Source organism: Lytechinus variegatus, chromosome 2 (assembly GCF_018143015.1).
Source record: "Lytechinus variegatus isolate NC3 chromosome 2, Lvar_3.0, whole genome shotgun sequence".
NCBI classification, from domain to species: domain Eukaryota; kingdom Metazoa; phylum Echinodermata; class Echinoidea; order Temnopleuroida; family Toxopneustidae; genus Lytechinus; species Lytechinus variegatus.
In genome coordinates this window covers 36,423,440-36,430,078 of record NC_054741.1, presented here as the reverse complement: position 1 = coordinate 36,430,078, position 6,639 = coordinate 36,423,440, and positions in this window count along the sequence as shown.

Below are 6,639 nucleotides of genomic sequence, written 5' to 3'. Positions count from 1 at the left end.
GCATATAAGATGATTGACTGAATAAAAGTCCAATTTTGATCATGTTTGTCATTGCTGTACGTTATGATTATTACTGCTATTATTATTGATTGATTTTAACTAGCATTCATTGCTTTATTACTGTATAGTTTTGCTTCTTCCCCCACAGAAACCTGGGGGGATGATTGTACACACCATCCTCCCCACCTAAAATTCTGGGGGGGATGCATCCCCCTATCCCCCCCCCCCCCGCTATCTACGCCCCTGGTTCAATCACAGAGAGGATTGATTTTGTCAATTGGTTTCAGATCATCTGAAGTCACAAAAATGGCAAAAAAAGACCATTAATTGAGAATGGGATTAAACAAACTTCCCAGTTTATCACGCATCATCATTCACAGGCATGTTACGGGAAATAAAAAATATTGAATGAATAGAGAAAGAATACGAAGAAGAAGAGGTAGAAGAAAGAGAAGAAGAACAAGATGAAGAAAAAGAAGAAAAAGAGGGTAGAAGAAGAAGAAAAAGATGAGGTAGAAGAAGATGACTAAGAAGAAAAGAGGTAAAAGAAGGAGAAGCAGAAAAAAAGAAAAAGAAGAAGTAGAAGAAGATGAAGACAGAAAGGTGGAGGAGGGGTAAAGCGAGATGACACTCGAGTATAAATCATAAAATTGTCACTATTTACCTTAGCTTCATAAGATTAATGCCTGTCGTTATATCCGCAACTAATAAGATTATTTCAGTTATACCTAATCGGTCACATTTCCCTTACGGCGGCCGTACGGCAAGTCCAAAACAGCCGTTTTATTCATTTTTATTCAAACCAATCAGGTACCTGGTACAAAAATGCTAAAATGCTGCTTTCGACTCGCCGTACGGGCGCCGTATGGAGAGATGTGACTGAGGTCTATTTTCACTGACGCAAACTTCGTAATGAAAGAAAATACGCAAAGCGAAAAATCAACATCGTGGAGCCTGCATCTCGAGACTTTATAATAATTGGTCTCTTCAGGGCCCTGAGAACAATTTTTGTAATAGGGGCTGTTATATGAAAGAACGAAAAAAAAGGGGAAGGTTTTCACTACAAAATGAAGGTGATTTTGATTAAATTTCTAATTTTAAACACACCTACCCGATTCAGCACCCCAGCACCGCTGCCTAATTCCCAGGGCCATGACCATGCAGGCCTCTTGAACCATCCCCCTGGAAATGCCCATAAGCGCCCTAAAAAGTATTATTACATTAACTATAATTATTCTGTTGAATCACATGCTTTATACTGAAATCACGACTTCAGTAGCTTTCATCCAATGCTTATCATAAACCAAAGTTTCACATCTTTCACGGCAAATGAATCGGAACCATTCTAAAGAACAGCATTTCTTGAATGAATAATTTATTTTCTGTAAATTCATAAAGCATACATTAACAATGCCCCCAATGAAGAAACAGTAGACTAAAAACAACAGGTACTTACATCAGCAAAATGATCTGGTGGAACAATGATTAAAAAAACCATCCGTTTATCAAGCATAGTTTAATTTCTAACATCGAAATGATCAAATTCAGGCAGTTTAAACTCGTTTGTCATAAATGATACAGGTGAGGTGACAGAGATATCTAACAGGCACATAATACAATGCATGTCGACTTTAATCAATATGATTACTGTTCATAATATACTGTTTAATATTCAACTCTCTTGACATATGCCCCCTAAATAAATATAGATAAAAATAAATAAATGAAATAAATCGAGAAATATATAAATAAACATAAATAAATAAATAAATCTTTAAACAAATAAATAAATTAATTAATCAATTAATTAATAGGTGAATAAATATAGCAATCAATTAATCAAAAATAAGAGAAAAATTATGAAAATGATAATAAATACATATAAATAAATATAGAAATAAAACAAATAAAATATTTTTTAAACAAATGAACAAAATAACAATAAAAATAGCAATAAAAAATATCAATAACATAAATGCAATAGATGTAGATTACTACATTTTATCTCATGTCACACATTTAGATCTTTCATACAAAATAACAATTATTTGTATTAAAGACTTTGAACACTTTAACTTTTGTTATACAGAACAATCATGCTTGTGGTCCATTATGAAGATAAATTAAGGAAATACATTGTATTGCATAAATGAATACAATTAAAAAACTAAAAGTACAGAGTAAACATATCACAACATACATATAAAAACAAATAAATACAACTACAAGGACAAAACACACTATTATTTTGTACAAAGCCACTAGTACAATGCTAACACAGTTTACCTGGGAAATGGCTCAACAAGAAAATGACTGTCTTTGTCTAAATGAGACTTATTAGGAGCCTCATATCTCATGAAAAATAATTTTCAGGTTCAGATGTAAAGTTCACTCTAAGAAGCCGATTGAATAAATAAATTGAAAATGAAACAAGCATTTCATTGAGAATTTCATCCGAAAATCAGATGTTATTGGACAGAATGATTTATTTAATTTCACCGAAGATATGATGAAAATTTACTTCAAGAAATTAACAGAATCAAGACAGGTTTTGAAATTTTACTGGGTTATTTTTAAGGTGAAGGACAAGAGCTGTTTTATCATATTTACAATTACAAATAGAGCAAATAACTTCTTATCAGATTCCGTCATCGGCGTGAACTTCAGGGAGTAGGGATGTGAACTTCAGGGAGTAGGGATATGAACTATTCAGTGGCCAAAGCCTAGAGGAATTTGACCATAATGACCCAGCCAAACCAATACTGATTTTTTTTTTGATGATGGGACTTTGAACTGGGTGACTTAGTCTGCAAGCTCAGACACATGGAACAAATTATCCAATGCCCAGAATGAAGATTTATCTCCAAACTCATTGGCCCGTATTCTGATAGCAGGTTTAACTTAAACTCAGGTTTAAAAATGTGCTTTAAGTATGGACAGCCAATTGTTACATAAATCACTAACAGTATAGATGTCACACTTCAGCTCATTTGGCTCTCACATCATTCATAATTGTCTCGGAAGTATAAATAGATGATTGTCTTCACCATCGATGAATCAGGAAATAGCACAGTAAACATAAGAAACATACAACTTCATAAAAATTTTGATACTTTTGGCTTTCCATACTCAAACCACAACTTTAAACCTGGGTTTAAGTTAAACCTGCTATCAGAATACGGGCCTTTGTGTCTCTGTTATGAGCACCTGGTCACAATCTTCTACCTATTGCATATAAAAGCAGTGCTGACAAATCCATGCCTAATTTCTTGATCACAAAAATATGAATAATCAATCAGAGGTTTATAAATATTCACATCGCCTTCTATAAAACCCAAATAACTAGAAATTTGACGTGTCCAAAGGACACAGATGCCCCCGCTTAAAGCGATTAGAAATTCATTCAATATGATTGAACTTCATATCGTGAAAAAACCAATATGCATATATATATAAATGAATAAATTTAGACCTTTGACCTAAAGACTCACCCTTTTCATGATAATCTCTGACAGAAGATATGACAGTCAGGTCATTTGATGTGACCTGACTGTATTTTGATGTCATTTACCCAGAAACCAAACATTTTTAATATCTGGTGGATTTACAAAGTTATCATGCAGAAACCAACTCGCATATCTAATGAGCTGTGACCTTTGACCTGTGGACTCCGAATTCTAACTTAGCCTTTGTATTTTGGTGTCATCTACCAACACACCCAAATTGTTTTAAATCGGTTGAATATTTCATAAGTTATCATGCAGAAACCAACTCACATATTTAATGAGCTGTGACCTTTGACCTACCTGCGGACTCCAAATTCAAACTGAGCCTAAATTTTGGTGTCATCTTCCTACACACCATTTTTTTTTAAATCCATTAAATATTTTTCGAGTTATTGTATGCATTATGCAAACACACCAAAACAGTCTGCGCCTGAAGACTAGTGTGACCCAGATATTATCTAAAGATGAGATTTACACAAAGAGACATATTTACTGACATTTATATCGACATGAATTACTTCAGTGGACATTCAACTTGAAAGATCAGTGATTGTAATGAAAAAAAAAATTAAAATGAGTCCTATGCAGTGAATTCAACAAAGTTAACTAACGTGGCAGCTGTAAAATAAGGAAGTTATGGGAGCATTTTTACTTTTTTCTGATTGTCTGTATTATGCACGTCCTGGGAAGCAAGACAATGAGGGAACCAATGATGTCAAAACTCATGTATTTCTTTGTATTTATATAATTTTTTTGAGGTAGAATTGAATTTCAGGGAAGCACTGTTTCTTTAAATGTTCAAGGCTATTCCACATATGAAAGTAGGAAAATAAATCATGCTTTCCAATGTTATGTAGAAAAATTGAATAATTTCATATTCCATTCAATATAAGTAATGCCATAAGTTCTCCCACATTTGCATACAAACGGTATATTTCAAAGTCACTTCGGAAGGTTTCCATGACGAAGAAGGAATCCAGATAGAGGCATTTCTTTGTGGGCATGTGGTTGACAATGATTAAATCCCATTTTGATGAAATTTCAGCATTTTGCTTGTTTCATTTTCCTCTATTTATTCAAATGCACTTGATGGGGCGGGGAGAACTAGCCTTTAGGTTACTGTTTTTGGAACTCATTTACTCATTCAAATGCAATGAACATATATACAACAATTAGGTATCCATATGTAATCCATTCATATTTTTTTGTGCTGGAAGACAATTGCATACTTATTCATTGCAACATTACTGTTTTCTCTGTATCATCATTACTGTGGTGATAACTGAAAAAGGTCTGCAAGCGTAGACTATACTATATGGTATTACACGTGAACACTTCTGAGAAAGCTATGACTGCTACCAAGATGACATAACAGTGATTATGTTGTTGCAGCTAGCCTAATATTAATGTCTGATGTAAATATGTTATTAAAGAACTGACTACTGGTCATTGATTTGCCTTCAACCTAAGTTTCAACCAATGACCATCATTGTAAATATGATAAAAAAAACAAATAAATATAATTGCACAATCATTACACAATCACTAAGCTTCATGTAACAGGGCCCTAATTACCCCATTGGTTGAATAGTACAGTCATTTATGCTTCAATACTGCTTGTGTGTACTGTATAAAACATTAAAAATCATTACTGTTCAGATTTATTAAATGATGACTTTGCTCTTATTTTACATAAACAAAATGGTCACAACAGTTGAAAACCTGCAAAAATATGTTTCATCTTGCAAAATTGAATAGCCTTTGATTTTGTTTCATGGAAAATGAGGTAAATTGGCAGAAGCAATGAAGGAAACTCCTGAGAAACTGATTACTGAACAGTTTCATATTGTTTAACTTACTGTAGATGAAACTGTAATTGAGAGATATTATTTCATATCCTACTCAATTTCCAGGGATTCTTATCCCCCCCAAAAAAGAGAAGAAGCTCCACTTTCTATGCCACGCTACATACTCTTGCCATAATATGTCGATCGAGAAACAATGTGAATTACTAAACATGCTTTCTAACCAAGGGAATAACATCATATTTCCCTGGAAATAATAACATCCAGGGATGCCACTAGGTGTCCTCTAAAAACCCTGATTTTTTTCGCGGGTAGAGGCAGTGTCTCCCTGTAACATGTAGCAAAAGTGTTAACGAAGAAACTCACAATGACACTTAATTGGTGGTTTTCTGGATAAATTTAGCAATACCGGTAATCACATGCTATCCCCTGATATGATAAATAGTAATGAGCACAATCTCTGATTGTGTTTGTAACATGATGCTTAAAAAGATTCAGTGAGAGTCAAGTGTATCTTACAGTGCAGTGGCAGAGAATCATAATCCAAAGACTCTGGTGGTGATGGTCACAAGTATTTCCCCACAAATATGTCAGATTCAATGGAAAAGTTTGATAATAGTTCACAAAAAATATCCAGTTAGAAAAATTAGGCCCTTCATACACCTTGCACTTACGACATACCAAATATGGCCGCAAGTTCCATGGCCAGCACAGCAAGTCAGCGCTATGCTGAGCAGTCTATACCGCTGCCCCAGCGGGGATGGCAGACTGTGACCGATTGACGCATGACGGTTTGGAGAGGTAATTTGTGGTAAGCGCGCATACGTCCGTTGATCAGTGCACGCATGTATACATCTCTCATTCGGTCAATCGACATACAGAGCAATCGAGAGAGAGAGGGAGAGGGGGATAGAAAGGAGGGATATCCCAACATTTTTTATACAGAAAATAGGAAAAGTCTCAAACCCGAAAATAAGACAGATTACGGGGAAAAAAACGGAATTCCAAGTAATTCCGGAAAAGTGGCATCCACGGACATTAGACTATGCAAGAAAATGAAGTCAACAGCTCTAAAGAGACAAACAATTATCTAAAACAAAAAATATGGAATGATTGCGGATTTTGTCTACAGTTTAGCAAAGAGCATTGTCATACAAGCAGGTTTAGCAGACTACTCTTTGTTCCAGCACTAGGCAATAACTTAGAGGAAATTTGCTTTCTCATGACAGCAACAGCCGACAAAAAAATCTGCATACTTAAAGGTCAAGTCCTTCCCAACAAAAAGTTGATTGGAATAGAAAGAAAAAATCCAACGGGCATAACAATGA